The sequence below is a fragment of the Hibiscus syriacus genome, unplaced genomic scaffold (genome assembly GCF_006381635.1).
Source record: "Hibiscus syriacus cultivar Baekdansim isolate YM2019G1 unplaced genomic scaffold, ASM638163v2 tig00110372_pilon, whole genome shotgun sequence".
Taxonomy (NCBI): Eukaryota; Viridiplantae; Streptophyta; class Magnoliopsida; order Malvales; family Malvaceae; genus Hibiscus; species Hibiscus syriacus.
This window is the reverse complement of record NW_024062709.1, coordinates 1,376,032-1,394,388: the sequence shown is the minus strand read 5'-3', so window position 1 is coordinate 1,394,388 and position 18,357 is coordinate 1,376,032. Positions and strand designations below refer to the sequence as shown.

Here is an 18,357-nt window from a genome sequence, read left to right as displayed (position 1 = left end):
AGATGAACCAGGCGCTTAAGACCAAGAAAATCAAAATCATACGAAAATCACTGGGAAAAAGTACCAATCCGCCAATCACAATGGAAGTATACATAAGCAGTGAAGAACATTAATTTCACATTATCCTATACTAAAGTAAGAAACAACAAAGTCATTTGTTGCATTCCATTTTATCTATGGATGTAGATCATCAAATGAGACATATATAATCAAATAAAAGTCTAAAAACAATAAATATGTGAGATTAAGTTAAAATAAAATGCTCAATGCTACAACAAAGCAGAAATAGCATTCAAAATTCCAAACGGACACGCTTGTCTAAATAAGCTTCAATACCTCCCATCACATCGAAATCTATATATTACTAATGAGTAATGATTAATACAAACTTCAAGTTCTAATATCACAAGCTGTCCATTGCCTACAACGGCTCAAAAAAGTGATTATAGTGTTGGGTTGGCCCGAGTTTATTTGGGCCGTTGGTTTATAAATACGAATCTAAACTCATGCTAAAAATTACGACCAAAATGATGATATTTTATAGATTATTCCTATAATTTTTGATCCGATTCGACTCTCCATCAATCAACTACATCAATTCAATAAATTTTGTATTAGTAGATATATTATTCTTAAAATAGTAACCAATGATTGATTGATAACTTAATAAGCATATAGATTGAAGGTTAATTAATCGATTAGATACAAATTAATTTATTTTGTGCATAAACCCTACAAGGAAACAAATAAATTAAAGGGCTTCATTAATGAAAGTATTTATTATTTTTTTGTATATAGTTGAGATCATTTAAAATGGAGGTTGGCAGGGGAAAATAAGTGCATGTAGCCAAAATGTCCCTTTGAAAATACGCCAATAACATGTGTTGGGTCCACACTTTCAGCAAAAATTGTCTTCTTCATGATTTTTTTTTAGGGTTAACTACTTCAAATACTACCAATATTTAAGTGCCGACTCGTTTATAATACCAATGTTTTAATTTTTAATTTTTAAGTGTAATTATATCATTCCACCGTTAATGGTTTAACGACAAATCGTGACGTTGTTGATGTGGATGCCTCATGTAAAAGACGTTTTTATGTTTTTGTTTTAGTGCTCAAAATACCTAAAATGAGATCGTTTTGCTTGAACCCTCATTTTCTTAAGGACTAAACTCAAATTTTCCCATTATATTTTTTCTCTTATTCCTCCTCATCTTCATCTGCATCTCCTTTTTCCATGGTTTTCTTGGCAACCAAACAGATTTTCCCGACAAACACAAGGTCTTAGATTATGTCAAGGCTTATGCAAATCACTTCAAACAAGGGTTCAACCGTGTGCCAAATATCCCGGAATTCCCTCCGAACAAGGGTCCCGAAGCATTTCACGGCAAAGTGATACACTCCATGGACTACGCAGCCATGAAAGATGCAAAGGCGGTGGAATTTATCAAAGGCAAAAGAGTCATCGTTGTTGGGTTCCAGAAATCCGCACTGGACATCGCCATAGAGTGTTCTACAACAAATATAATGGAAAATCCATGCACAGTTTTATACAGGACAGTACACTGGAACCTCCCTAATTATCTTCCTGGGGGCTTTCATTGGCGCATATGCATCTTACTCGTTTCTCGGAGCTCATGGTTCATAAGCCCGATGAAGCTTCTCCTTGGTCTTTTAGTCACAGTTCTTGCACCTCTGGTCAATTTCAAATCAAATGGCATATCGTTTGTATAGTTTTTTTTTTCACTTTTAGTTATTTGACAGAGATGGACGTGTTCGAAATTTGTGGAGAGTGACATAAGAAGGAAATTTCGTTTGGCAAAGAATGGCACCGTACCAACGAACAGTTTCCTCCATGAAATCTGTTTGGTTGCCAAGAAAACCATGGAAAAGGAGATGCAGATGAGGAAGAAGGGGAAAATAATGGAAAATTTGAGTTTAGTCCCTAGGAAAATTAGGGTTTAAGCAAAACATCATTTTGGCCTTTTTTTAGCACTAAAATAGAAATGTCAAAACGACATCACTTAGATGAGACATCTACATCAGCGATGTCACGGCATGTCGTTGTCATGTCATCGTGTTGTTAAATTATTAATGACGAAGTGGCATAATTACACTTAAATGTAAATGTTAATGCTAAAATTGATAAAATTAAAACGTTGGTGGTATAAATAAATCAGTATTTAAAGGTTTGTGGTGTTTGAAGTAGTTAATATTGGGTGTGTTTTAATCTCCAAACCACTATAAAGTTCACACTTAAATATGTTTGCACTGCGGATTAGTGATTTTTTTCCCTTCAATAAATAGGATTAAAATTATTTATAAAAGAAATTGTATGGATTTTAGGAGTGGTTTTGGACTCAACTTTTTTAGTCCAACAATAATTTAAGTTGTTGTAAATTTAAATGTTATAAGTTACCGAGTTATGGGGAGTGTTGGAGGGGTTACAAGTTGCAGAGAATCTGGGGATCCGGAGGATAAAAGTAGAGACGGATTGTAAGGAGGCTATTGCCTTGGTTACTAAGGCTCCAAGAACAAGGGGTGCTTCATCCTTGATGCCACATATTTTCGAGCTTTGTAAACGAGATCGGATCTTATGTTTTGCTCATGTTCCACGAGAGTGTAAGTCAGTTTTAGACTATTTGACGAAGTTGGCGTGGTCTACTCCGTATGGTATGATGATGTTCTAGGAACCTCCAGCGGAGTGTGGTGAAGCTCTTTTGGAGATTCTCTCTGCAGATTTGATTGACTAGTCGAACGTAGTTAATTTGTTCTTCTTTCTTCATTTGTATTTGAATAATATTTGATGCATACACAATATTTAATTTTATTTATTATCAATGAATAATAATAATTCTTTTACTACTGAGATTGTTTTGTTCGTCCTTATTAAAAAATTAAAAGTGATGCTAATATGTCATTTTTTAATAATGATTTGATATTACCTTATGATGATACATCCACATCATTATTAATTTTTTAATAATAGATGAGTAAAATAAAATAAAATCTCAACAGATAAATAAGCGAAAATAAGTGATTTATGCTGAAATTAATAATCTACAAGGGAGAGTATCCTTAATAAATGAGATTTAAATCCTAATGAAATAGGTGCTAAATTCAAGAAATGTGTAGAGGGGGATGGTCCATAGAATTTATGAAGTGGCAGTCCCACGACACCGTATGAATCTGATGCCAATGCAAAACCCCAAAATTTAGCATCAAACGCGACGGACCCCACCCTTTTGTTAATACGCCTCTCTCTTTCTTTTCTCGGCCCCATTCCTTTTGTTTTTTTTCCTCATTGTTTATAACTTTATATATTTTATATACTCATTTTTCGTTCGGATTTATTTTTTATTATTTATTTTTATTTATATAAATTAATATAATATAATTTTTTAATTTTATTTAGAAAATGATTTTTGAAAATGTATATATTATATAGTTTTTGAAAATATTTTAAAAATATATATAATATATAGTTTTTTAAAATATTTTAAAAATTTATATAATATATAGTTTTGAAATCAATTTTAAAAATTTATTTAATATGTAATTTTGAAACCATTTTGAAAAACTTATATAATATATAGTCTTAAAAAATATTTTTTGAAAACATACAATATATAGTTTTAAAATGTTTTTGAAAAGTATATAATATATAATTTTGAAAACATTTTTTAAAATATATAATATATATCTTTTAAAATATTTTAAAAAATATATATATTATATAGTTTTTGGAAATATTTTTTATTATTATTATTTTTTTATTAACATTTTTTATTTATTTTATTTTCAGGGTCCAATGGGTCCAAGGTTCGGGTCCATAACAGGGCCTGACCTAGAGATGGCAAACGGGTACAGTTTCGTGGATTCCGCACCGCATCCGCTCCAATTGGAGCAGGGATGGGTATAATTTTAGCGGGTAGTGGGCGGTGTGGATTTATAAAGTGGTACCCGTCGTGGGTGGTGGGCGGGTAATGGGTTTGAGACATTACTCGCCCCGCATCCGCCCGCCCAGCTAAATATCTATTAAATTTTGGACCATAATGAATTTAGGTGTAATTTTAGAGACTAATTTATAAATTTTAATATTGTATAATATATAACATATAATTTAACCAAATATTAAGGATATTTAGTCTTTAATCTGATATTTAATTAGGGAAATATTCGGCTATTTGATTAAACCCATAATCCCACTAACCACATCACTTTCCATGTTCTTTAGCCCATGCTGCCCAGCCAAACACAAATTAGCCGTACTATAAGCATTAACATCAAAAGCAGCAGTTTCCATGTTTAGCCCTTCAAAACCCATATTAGGCGCACTATGAGCATTAACATCGAAAGCAACTCAACAATCCAACTCTGTGACTACATGCTCCCTACAATCTGTCTCCATAACATTCGTAGAGCCACTCCTCTGACAAATTGAAGCATGCGCTGCTACCCCATCACGAACTGTCTGGGAACCAACTCTAACATCCCATTAGTTTGCTGTCAGGCGGGTCTAGATGGGTATGTCACTAGTGGGTAGTGGGTGTGGGGATGGATTTGAAAATGTACCCGCGTGGGTGGGTGTGAATTTGAAAATTTGTACCCATCATGGGTGGTGGGCGGGTGGTGGATTGAAAAATATTAAGTGGGTATGGGGATGGGGGAGTGGGTATGGGGATGGGGGAGGGGGTATCCGTACCCGACCCGCCCGTTTGCCATCCCTAGCCTGACTCAGCTCAAAAGGAAACTATGGTTTCCACTATCTCAAGCATCAGCGTCGCACAGTCAGGGAGCCAAACAGTCAAAGGGTGAAACGGTCGGCCGAAATCCCGGGACTGACTCATCCCGGGATGATCGGTCAATCACGAACGATCCACAACTGAATGACCCCGAAATATACGGGAACAACCCCGTTGTCATCGAAAATAGCCCCGTTGGGGGGCTATATAAATACCACCGAATGGAGCCACAAGAACGGGGGTAAACCGGGAGCCACAAGCAAACAATACCATCATCGAACCATCGCAACAAGACCAGCAAAAAAAAACAACCATCGAAACAACTTCACAAAAAACAGCAAGTAACCAAAACCACCACAACCAAATACCAAACACAAACACAAAAAAAGTATGCATCAGGAACATATCAGAAAAAACGAAGGGTTTCGTCAATAGAGGTAAAAAACCGAATACATCTTTGTAGATCTACGTCGATTCGACGCTTCATTGGAAAATCGGGCTTCGAATTTGGTGTCACGGGTATATAGGAAGCTTTCGGAGAGTTTGGGTTTTTTTGGGCCTCCGACGGTGATGGTCGGTGGCTTTTGGGTGGCGGTTGGCTACCCGAGTGGTGGCCGGGTTTCAACCAGGGATGGGGATTGTTTGAGAGGATTTTGAGAGGAAAATGAAGTTGGTTTTGAAGAAAATGAAGAAATGAAGGATTTTTTGGGGGGAAAATTGGGTTTTATACAACCCGCTGGCCCGACCTGCGCGCGACCCATCTAACCCCAGGGTCCGCGCGTTTTCAAGTGAAAAGGGGAGAAATTATGTTTTGGTCCCCCGTTTTAAATATTTTATTTTGATCCATTGAATTCAATTTAGTCCCGAATTCATCTTAAATTGACCCTTAAATTTGATTTTATTTCAATTCAATCCTTTTATTATTAATATAATTGTTTATTATTATTATTATTATCTTTTTTCTTCTGTTTTGGTTTCTTATTATTATAGTTATTATTATTATTATCATATTTTTATTATTTTTATTATTTATTTTTATTTTACCATTTTATTTATTTTGTTTTTTATTTTCATTATTTTCCTTTTTTTATTTATTATTTTCATATTTATGCAATTCTATCTTAATTCGATCCCGCACTTCATTACAAATCTAACATTTCTATTTTTTAAGGGACTTCGTTCAATCGATCAAAGGTTATTATTCGAATTGAATTTTTAAATTTCAATTTCAATTTTTCAATTTTCACAATTAAAGACAACCGATGAATTAATTGGTACCGAAAGGACGGTTCAAGGGTGCTAATCCTTCCTTTATCGTAACCGACTCTCGAACCCGATATATTTATGGTAAAACGCAGATCAGGTAAGATGGTGTCCGATCCGCCTAAATGTTTGTTAAAATGATCGGTGGTGACTCTAACCCAATTATTCAAGTCGAAGCCTAATTTCGTGCCCAACCAAAAGACGATCGCGACATATATTACATGACCTCATAAATAAACGTAAAACATTTTTACCTACAAAAATAAACTTTAACGTTTTAATTAACAGAGACCCTAATAATAAAATAATATTAATTCATTTTTTTATTATGTCATGATTTGTGTCGCATTTTAATTGTTTTTAGTATCTTATAATATAATATTTTAATCGTGTAGAGAGAATCGAATCTTGTCACCTAATTTCCGGCACGCAACTGCTGAACTCAGGAATGATTAACCGGCTGCAACCGGTTGGTGATAACGGGCCTAGGGTCCAGCCCATGATGTGAGGTACGTGTTGTCAGGCGAAAGGGTGACAGCGAGTGGGTGAGGGAACAAATCATTAGGGTTTTCATTTTTCAGACATTCCCCCCACCCTCAAAACCTTATTCATGCTGTGACTCTGTACCACTCACGTCAAAACAGCTCACCATTCTTCCTGGCCTTTAATCTTTGGGTAAACTACATGTTAAATACCTAAGCTATCACTTTTATTCCATTTTAACACCTAAACTTTTAATTATTTTCAAAATCATACCTAAACGTTACTTTTTATTTCATTTTAGTACACTTTCGTTAAAAAATTATGTTCTAAAATGAAACAAAAAGTAAATGTTAGATATGATTTTAAAAAAATTGAAAGTTTAGATACTAAAACGGAAAAAAGTGATACTTTAGATACTAAATGTGTAGTTTACCCTATATCTTTATAATAAACAATTAATTTGGTATTTAAACAATTTAATGAAATTAAAATCATAGAATGAATTCAATGATGAGAAATAATATAATTTTTTAAATGGTTAAAATTCGAACAATTGTGTATGTAAAATACATGTTATTAATAATTAAAATATTTTAGACAGATATTAATATCTTTTATTTATCTTAAACTATCCAAACAAATACAAATATTAAAAAAATTATTATACAAATTTTGTTTTAAATCTGGGAATGATAAATAAAGATAATCAGAATATGTACGAGTGAGGGGAATATAAACATATCAAATTCCACATCATGTAAATTATTATATTTTTTAATCGAACACCTTCAATTTTAATAAAAAAATATTATATTTATAGTACACTACACGGTTAGATTGGTAAACGGAACCTTGGATGCATACTATTAACCTGCGGAAGTTCTGCTGTACGGCGCGTAAAAAGGGGCTAAAAACGGCGTGATCGGTTAAATAAGTGATCGGTTAAAATTAGACCGGTTATGTTATATCATTTAACTAGAAATATTATCAAACACAATAACATATTAGGTAGCGCTTATATAATGTAATAGGTAGCGTTTATATAATAAAATAGACATTTAACCAAAAATATTATCAAGTACAATAACAAATTAGGTAGCGCTTATATTGACCTATTTTCTCATAAAACCGGTAAATTTAAACCGGTTACATTATAAATTGACATATTACATTATAAATATAGGTTTCGATGTTTTCGGTATCGATACAATTTTAAATGTATCGACACTTTATGCGTGCAACTCATTTGTGCTTTATTTTGGAAAGTATCGACACATATTTAAAGAGTGTCGATACATAATGTATCGACACAAATTAAAAAAGTGTCGATACTTTATGTTGACCTATTCTCTCATGAACCCGGTATATTTCTATCGGTTACATTGAAAATTTACCTATTACATTATAATTATCGGTCTCTTTGATTTTGGGATCGATAATTGTTATAAATGTATCAACACAAAATCTAACAGTGTCGATACTTTATGTTAACATGTTTTATAATTAAACGGTATATGTATACTGGTTACATTGTCAATTTACCTATTAATTATAATTATTTGTCATTAAAATAGTCTAATTTTACCACCTACATTGTAATTTTACCTATTACTTTAAAGTTATTGAATTCTGTAGTTATTGTACATACCTTAATATGTCCTGCAAATTTAATGTTGTACCCACCCTTCAACTACCACCACTACCAATACCACATCCTATTGAAAGCACCACTGAAACATGTTGTTCAATGAACCTTTACTTACATACATCTCCATCAACTCCTGTTTGGACCACTGAAATTGCAAAACAAAATTTTTGCCATGGATCATACTGATGCAGACAATGTTAAGCCAACCGAGGAATGTCATAAAGTACATAATGTTGATGAATCTGGCATATTGGTTGGTAAGCTCTTCTCTTCACGTGATCAAGCTTGGTACTTTTACAAGGAATTCGCACGGGAACATGAGTTTAGTGTACGTCGGGGAACAACACGGCTTGACATGGAAGGGAATATGAAGACACAAGAATTTTGTTGTTCCAAAGAAGGGTTTCGAGGATCAAACGTCAATACCGTTGATCATCAACGTGCTCATACACCAATCACAAGAACATGATGCAAGGCTAGAATCGTAGTTACAACAACAAATACAAACGATCAATGGCTTATAAGTAAGTCTTATCAGAAACATAATCATGCATTGTGCACACCTGCTATGACACCATTTATGCGTTCTAATAGAGCTGTAAGAAGGCTGATATTGATGAGTCAACAGCATTGAAAGAGGTCAGTGTTGGCACGTCACAAGTAATGAACTATTTAACGCAGCAGGCAGGGGGCTATCATAATGTTGGATTTACACATAAAGACCTCTACAATGCACTTCAGAGAGGCAAAGCAAAGGAAATCGTCGATGGGGATGTGAATGCGCTTATTGCTTACTTTGATTATAAGAAACATGATGATCCCGGGTTTTTTGTGACATACTCGGTAGACGAATCAGGGGCGTTGCATAATATTATTTGGTCGGATTCTACATCGAGATCAAATTACATATGCTTCGGTGATGTAATTGCGTTCGATTCAACGTACAAAGATAATTTGTATGGTCGACTAGTTATGCATATTGTCGGTGTCAATCATCACCATAACACAATTGTGTTTGCTATTGCCATAATCACTGATGAGACGTCCCAATCTTTCGAGTGGGTGCTACAGAATTTTTTAGAAGCCATGATGAACAAATCGCCTATTTCAGTTGTCACCGATGGGGATAGGGCAATGCATAGGGCTATCAAATCTGTTATCCCTAATGCTAAGCACAGATTATGTTATTGGCATCTTTCTCGCAATGCACAAGCTAACATTGGTGACCCAAAATTTACAGCAGCATTCTCAAAATGCATGGTTTCTTGGTGGACAACCGACGAATTTAATATTCAATGGCGTTCAGTTGTTTCAGAGTTCAACGTCGAAAAGCATCCATGGGTGATTGAGAAGGGAAATACTCGGCACTTATGGGCACAAGCATATCTAACCGGTCATTTCTTTGCTAATATTTGCTCAACACAAAGGTGCGAGTCTATGAAAGCTTCACTCGCAATTGCACTGAAACAAGAAGACATATTTAGATATTGTTTGTGCAATTGAAGATGGAATTAGTAGAATGCGTCTGAACGAGTTGAAAGCGAATTACTTAAGTTCCCAAACGAAGCCCTTCTAGATCACAAAACTGGTTGAATTTGAAAGTCATGCTTATGAGATTTATACGCGCGAATCTTTTCGTGCATTCCAAGAAGAACTTCAACGGGATACATTGTACCGGATTCAAGAAGAGATTCAGTCCTTATCAGATGAATGTCAATATTTTTATTTAAAAAAGTACAAAGAAAAAAATAGGACATTTGAATTAGTTTTGATTCTCGTATGAAAACCCTAAATTGCTCATACAGAAAATTCGAGACAGTTGGACTTCCATGTCGCCATCAAATTCACGTTTTGAAGCACTTGGATTACACATATTTGCCCGGGTCTTTGATTCAAAGTAGGTAGACTAAGGATGCGAAGGCTTCTGCACCCAGTTTTGTTGATTTGAATGTGCCTCCAGAAATAATGCAAATGGCAATGTTTGCTTCTCTACGTGCATCAACAAGTATGTTATGCTATGCTGCATCAAAGACAGATGCGTCTTTCAAAACCGCAAGAGATAAGATGAAAAGATTAACAGAAGAATTTGAGAACTCGTTTGGTTTGAATGATTCAGTCAATCGGAATAGTGTATTAAACAACGTTCGCGACCCTCAACGAAAACAACGCAAGCGAAAAGAAGTAACAAAGAACAAGGTCGCGAAGAAAATTAGGCGATGTGGGTTCTGCAACGGTGAGGGACATAACAAACTAACATGTCTTCAAGTCAAGCTGGGTTTGAATACAAGCACGCAACCTACTTCAACTGATTTTTTTGAAGACGGAATGGACTGGTCATTAGTCCCGCACATGATGTTAAAGACATTTGGAATAATGCAGACAACGATCTCCATATATCCTAAGTATAAACATGACTCCTACTGTGTATAAGAAACATGTTGAGTTAATCGATTGATGGAATCGGCCAAGAGGGGGGTGAATTGGCAATAAAAATTTTGGTGGAAGCTTTTGCAGAAAATTGAAAGAAGTTGCACAGCGATTTAGAGTGGTTCGACTTTATCAACCAAAGTCTATGTCCACTACCTTAGCTATCCACACTAAGGATTTTCCAACAAATTCACTAATTTATTCTTTCTTTTGAGGCCAAAGAGATAACCTTACAACTCTCTCAAGAATATACCCCAATTCTTGAGAACACTCTTTTCTCAAAGAGAAGATTACAAATTTGCAAACTTACAAGAAAAACCTCACAAGGCAAATATGTTTGCACAATTCTAAAACAAAGAAAGAACACTCAAGAATAAATATAATTGAGCACAATAAGTGTTCTTGAAAGCAAAATGAATATTGAATGAAAATAGGCTTGAAATGCTCAAACTTGAGGTTTGATGCTTTCTCTTTGATTCTCTCTTGATTCTAGTTTCTTGATATTTCTTGTTATTGATCAATGACTTTTAAGCTTGCTTAAATACACCTTGAATCACTTCTGAACGTTGGGGATGATTAGAGAAGATATTATAGCCGTTTTAGTATGAAAACAATTAATAAAACAACTTAGAGCGTGGGGGGAATCGGTATCCCCTATGGGGAATCGGTTCCCTAAGTGTAAAATTCAAATATTTCGACCGTTATACAAGGGGGAATCGGTACCCCCTTGGGGGGAATCGATTCTCTCCGAGCATACTGGAATTTTCGGAGCCAAACCATTCAGGGGGAATCGGTACCCCTGGGGGGGAATCGGTTCCCTCTGAGCAATCTGAAATTTTTGGCTTTGAAATGGTTCGAAATACTTTGTAAAATTATTTTGAAATTGTTTTAAGATTAAAACTTAATTTTACACTTGAGTAAGGATTAAAAATGATTTATGAAAGATTTGGAGTAATGTTTTGATATTCGAATAGTTATATCGAATATACTTAGAAAATCATTTGGAAAATATTAAAATTCATTTAACTTAATTTGTTATATCGAAATATCAAAATGTTTTCAACAATCTCCCCCTTTTTGATATAACAAAACATTTTAGTAATTTTAAGATTTTGAAATCAAAAACGACGTTTTTGAAAAATTACTCTCCCTTACTTTAACACTTCTCCCATTTATCATATAAAACACTTCTCCCCCTTTTTGTTAAATCAAAAAGATATTTCATAGAACTTAAACAAGGTTTTGAAATAAATTAGACAATTGATTATAGTTTAAACTGCTAAGATCACAAGCAAGAGAAATGTTAGCCATTAATTTCATAATCAATATTCATAATTGTGATATGGAAAAATTGGTCATATTGCTATAATGATGTAAATGATGCAATAAATTGAACCAACAAAAGAAAATATATAAATTCAAACAAATCCAAAGTCACAAAATCAAACAATCCAAAAAGTTTGAAGCTATAATTGTTTAGTTCAAAGTTTTAAAGCTAAGCACAAAATCACATATCCGAATCAGTAGGAGGAAAACGAGCTCGCATAGCGGCTATTTCGTGAGTGAGTTCATTAATAGGTGCGTTGGTTGCTTCATTGTTTGCACGCATCTCCCGAAGAATTTCTAATTGTTGAGCTCCCATTTAGGACAAATAGGACTCTATAGAAGTAAAGCGCGAATCCATGGTAGCGTATCGGAAATCGAATGTCTCCATAAAGGATTGAAAATATGGAGGCATTTGATGCGTTTTTTGTGCTTGCTCCTCGGGCTGATCAGGCTCATCTTCGGCTTCATCGATGTCTCGCATTAATTGCTCAAGCTCGGGATCTTCGTCAGTTTCGGGTGGAGCTTGTGAAGAACTAGCTCCCGGAGTATGTGCAGAAGATCGAACCCATTCACTGGTTTCCTTATCCTTAATCCATCCCGCTCTCGTTAAGGAAAGAAGATTAATTTGTTTCTTAAGGGGAAAAACGTCATCTAGACCGACTCTAAGCCCAGCTTTGGAAAATAGATTACTCAAAATGCAACCGTAAACTAGAGATGAACAGAGTTTCTTATTAGGAACAAGATTTACGGTTTCAACAATTTCAACAAAAATGATCTGAGGTAGGTTTATTTTAATACGGTTTTCGAAACAATGTAACCACCAAAGATCCAAAGCTCTAAGAGTAGAATAACGACCTCAGGATGGTCGAAACCACCAAGAAATCATTAGATGAAGAAAACGTTCATGTAGGTCTAAGACACTCGCACTATCTCTTCTTTTATAACGAGATCCTAAAACCTGTTTTTCATTTGAAATACCATCGTTATCTAATCCAAATGTATTGGCTATGTAAGCCGAGTCAATATATAAGAATTGTCCTAGGAGGTAGGAACGAATTCCTATGGTTTCGGTTTCTGTTTGGTTTTTAACACAAACGGCATTAGAATAGAAAATACGAACAAATTGATGGTAAACGATGGGTTTAAGGTCAAAGAGTTTATCAAAACCGATGATTTCTAGGACCAGGATGATTGAAGCACGAGTTTTGGATAGTCAAGTTAGGATCAATCGGATTAGGATTAGAAATTGGAATAGGAGGTGGATTAGGTTGATGGTGTGAGTGACTAGATGATGACCTAGCACGTTTAGGATTGGACATGGTTTAGGAAATCGGAATAGAATGTATAACCTGCAATTTAGAAAACACATGTATGCAATTCAATCAATCGCAAAACTCAATTGAGTCCTCAATATTTCAAGGTTCTCTAAATCAATCCTAATGGGCAAAGTTTTTGAAAATTTTTGAAAAATACGGTTTTGAGAAACAATATAGTTTTCATAACAACATAATTCAATCAAAACACAATAATTTGAAAATCAATAATTTTTTTTAATTTCGAAAATTTAAAATATTTTGTAAAATTCTTGTGTTTTTGATGAAATTAGTTGTAATATCTAGTTTCTAATCACTAAACAATCAATGCCCGATCTAAAGTTTATCCTAGAACTAATTAAAACTAGTCATATGATCAAAATCAATGAAATAGAGAGTTTAGAAAATTTTACCTTGAAGGATGAGATTGAGTGGATTTTGATGTTGTTTGCACGATTTTAATAATTATAGCAAGTTTAGAAGATGATATTTGATGTGAATTCCGATTAAAAACGATGATTTGAGGCAAGAAAGGAGATAGGGAGAGAGTTTGGCGGCAAGAAGAGAAGATAGTTTTTTAGCCAAAATCAAGGTTCTGCCCGTGTATAACCAGAACCCTAGGGGGTATCGATTCCCCTGTGGGGGGAATTGGTTCCCCTTCAAAGGGGGAATCGGTTCCCTCATGGGGGGATCGATTCCCTCTGCACAAAAATGCTAAAATACAATTTTAAACACACAAAATGCTAAATTAATTTTCTCTAGTGGTATTGGCAACTCATATATTGAAAATTAATCATGTTCAAACAATCAAATCAATCTTTGAACTATATTTGAACATAAAATTAATTTTTTTTATCAAGAATCATAAACTCCCCATAACTAATAGCAATGAATGTAATCAAAAATTACTATTATAAGCATTTTTCATTTATTAGAATGTTAAAATTATTTTTAAACACTAAGTGAAGATAGGTTGGTCAAACCTAATTCTCTCCTAAGTGTCCAAAATCTTTCATTGTCTAAAGGTTTTGTAAAGATATCCGCTAATTGATGCAAAGTATCAACAAATTCTAGAACTACATCTTCCTTAGTGACATGGTCTCTAATGAAGTGATGTCTTATTTCAATGTGTTTAGTTCTAGAGTGTTGGATGGGATATTTAGTGAGACATATAGCACTAGTATTGTCACACTTGATAGGAATGGTACCTACTTCAATTCCATAATCAAAAAGTTGTTGTTTCATCCATAAAACTTGTGCACAATAACTACCAGCTGAAATGTATTCGGCTTCAGTGGTAGATAATGCAACACAATTTTGTTTCTTTGAAAACCAAGAAATCATCATATTTCCAAGGAATTGGCAAGTACCAGAGGTGATTTTCTATCTAATTTGCATCCTCCATAATCCGCATCAGAAAAAGCATGCAAGCTAAAGCTAGAGTCTCTAGGATACCAAAGTCCTAAACTAGGAGTGTCCTTAACAGCTAGTAAATGTGATTCCTTAGGACATGATTGAAATCTAGCGCATAAGAAAACACTAAACATAATGTCCGGTCTACTTCCAGTTAGATAAAGCAAAGAGCCAATCATTGACCTATATAATTTAACATCTACCCATTTACCTCCTTCATCTAAGTCAAGCTTTGTTGAAGAGCTCATTGGAGTGTCATAAGGTTTCCCATTTTCCAGTCCAAACTTCTTGAGCATATCTTTGACGTACTTAGCTTGATTGATGAAGATGCCATCTTTTCTTTGCTTGATTTGGAGTCCCAAGAAAAATGAGAGCTCCCCCATTATGCTCATTTCGAATTCACTTTGCATTAGCTTGGAAAATTCTTGGCAAAGAACATCATTAGTAGAACCAAATATTATATCATCAACATAAATTTAAACTACTAATAAATCTTTACCTTTATGCTTTAAAAACAATGTAGTGTCAACCTTCCCTTTTGAAAAACCTTTTTCAATTAAAAAATTTGACAATCTTTCATACCAAGCTCTAGGAGCTTGTTTTAAACCATAAAGTACTTTTGTCAATTTAAGAACATGATCCGGAAATTTTGAATGTTCAAAACCTGGAGGTTGTTCCACATACACTTCTTCTTTTATAAAACCATTTAAAAGTGCACTTTTAACATCCATTTGATATAATTTAAATTCATGAAAACATGCAAATGCTAGCAACATTCTAATTGCTTCCATCCTAGCTACGGGAGCGTATGTTTCATCATAGTCTATGCCTTCTTCTTGAGTATAGCCTTGAGCAACAAGTCTAGCCTTGTTTTTCACTATATTGCCACTTTCATCAAGCTTATTCCTAAATACCCATCTAATACCTACAGTAGATTTATTACTAGGCCTTTCAACTAATGTCCATACTTTACTTCTCTCAAATTGATTTAACTCTTCTTGCATAGCCATAATCTAATGTTCATCATTTAATGCTTCTTTAATATTTTTAGGCTCTATGCATGAGATAAATGCAACATAATTACAAATATTTCTAAGAGAAGATCGAGTTATCACCCCTTTGGATGGATCACCTATAATTTCACCATCCTTGACATAGTTGCACTCTCTTGGATAAGATATTTCCCTTTCTTCAATGGTTGGATTCTCAAGAGGATCATGAGTTTCCTCATTTTTTGTTTCTTCCTTTGATGATGGTTCTCCAACGTCATGTCTAACGTCATTTGTATTTATAACACATATATCATCATTCACACAAGAATCCTTCCTCGGAAGGGGATTATCATCGAAAACAACATGTATAGACTCTTCTACAACTAAAGTTCTTTTATTAAATACTCGATAAGCTTTAGAATTTAAGAATAACCCAGAAAAATTCCTTCATCACTTTTAGCGTCAAATTTGCCAAGGTTTTCTTTACCGTTGTTTAAAACAAAATATTTACATCCAAAAGGATGAAAATAGCTAATGTTAGGCTTTTTATTTTTGAAAATTTCATATGGAGTTTTCTTTAAAATTGGCCTAATCATTACTCGATTTATAACATAACAAGCGGTATTTGTGGCTTCCGCCAAAAAATATTTTGGCAAATTATTTTCACAAAGCATGGTTCTAGCCATTTCTTCTAAAGTTCGATTTTTCCTCTCAACAACTCCATTTTGTTGAGGGGTTCTAGGTGCTGAAAAATTATGGCTAATACCGTTAGAGTTACAAAATTCAGTAAATCTAAGATTTTCAAATTCAGTTCCATGATCACTCCTAACACTAGTTATAGAGTAACCTTTTTCATTTTGGATTATTTTTGAAAATGTGATGAATTGTTCTAATGCTTCATCTTTAGTACTTAAAAATAGAATCCAAGTATATCTAGAATAGTCATCTACCAAGACAAATGCATATTGTTTTCCACCCAAGCTAGTAGTCCTAGTTGGCCCAAAAAGATCTATATGGATCAATTGTAATACTCTACTAGTTGATACGTCATTAATGGATTTAAAAGAAATTCGCTTTTATTTTCCTTTAGCACAAGCATCACAGATTTTATCATTATCAAATTTAAGCTTAGGCAACCCTCGAACTAAATCACCTTGAATTAGCCGTTGCAAAACACTCATACTAGCATGTCCTAGTCTCCTATGCCATAACCAACTATCATGTTCATCCTTAGCAACTAGGCACAAATTAGTCATGTCAATATAATCTAAATGCACCATGTATATGTTTCCTATTCTATGACCAACAAGCATAATCTGATTAGATGCAATGTCAATGACTTTACAACCATTAATATCAAACATGAAATTGAATCCCTTATCATAAAATTGACTAATACTTAATAGATTATGCTTTAATCCATTCACATATAAAACATTCTTAATTTGTATGGAAGAGGTATTACCAATAGTACCAATACCTTCAATGTGACCTTTTGAATCATCACCAAAAGTCACTTCTCCTCCATTTTTAGCGTTACGCTTAATGAACCAGCTTTTATCTCCGGTCATGCGTCTTGAGCATCCACTATCAAGGTACCATGAGTTTGAATTTGTTTCCCGTGCCTTGTAGCAATGCTCATTTTCCTACAATCATAGATTAATTTATAATTTTTGGTACCCAAATTTTTTTGGGTCCATAATCATTAGTTTCCAAAATCCTAGTCCCCTTAGGTATCCATTTGTGTAGGATATCCTTATCTTTAGTAGTAATGAGTTCTTTAGGAACCCATATACTTCTAACGATTTTTCCATTAGAGGTTCTTTGGGGACCTCTATGAGTGTAGTTTTTAAAACTTTTTCTAACAAAGTTGTATTTTGAATTTTCTCCATTTTCAAAACGTTTTGTTCCAATTTTATCAAAAGAAGCTTTAAGATCATCGATTTTCTTTTGATGATCATCATTGACCTTTGAAAGTAAATTTTGCAAATCTAAATTTTTCTTTTCAAACTCTTCTAGTTTGATTTGCAAATCTTTGATCTTACGTTCAAGATCGTTATTGGTTTTGGATATGAACTTATTTTCATTTTTCAATTTTGAAATATCATTTTTATATTTTAAAAACAATTTCTCATAATCCGAAGCCAACCCATTATATTCTTCTAATAACTCATCATAGGATAAATCATCAAAATCAGATGAGTTAGAGGTTACCTTAGAATCTTCCCCGAATGCCATCAAGCACAAGTTTGCTACTTCTTGTTCCTCTTCATCGGAACCTTCTTCATCGCTCCATGTAGCCACATGAGCCTTGTGCTTATTCTTTGATTGACCCTTTCTCTTCAATTGTGGGCAATCATATTTGACATGCCCCGTCTTTTTGCATTTATAGCAAATGATCAGGTCATTCTCTTTTGGTTCATTTTTGAGGCCTTCATTTCGTTTGAATTTTCTTCCTCGGTAAGGTCTCATCATTTTTCTGAACCGTTTGGCAAACAATGCCATTTCTTCGTCATCGTCATCTTCATCCGAATCACTCTCATCTTTTGTGGATTTGAGAGCAACTCTAATATTTTTCTTCTTCTCCTTCTCCTTCTCCTTTGGTGTCTCTTCAATCTTATCAAGGTACACCTCATCTTCAAGCATCATTTAATGAGTGAGGAGTAAACCAATAAGCTCTTCAAGAGTTAAGGACGTTAAGCTCTTAGACTCGATGATTGCCGTCTTCTTTGATTGCCACGATTTTG

General features: G+C 34.1%; 1 pseudogene; it reads left to right on the top strand.

The window, feature by feature from the left end:
- The first annotated feature begins 2 nt into the window (after positions 1-2).
- On the top strand, positions 3-1,965 carry LOC120121387 (annotated as a pseudogene).
- The last annotated feature ends 16,392 nt before the right edge of the window (positions 1,966-18,357 follow it).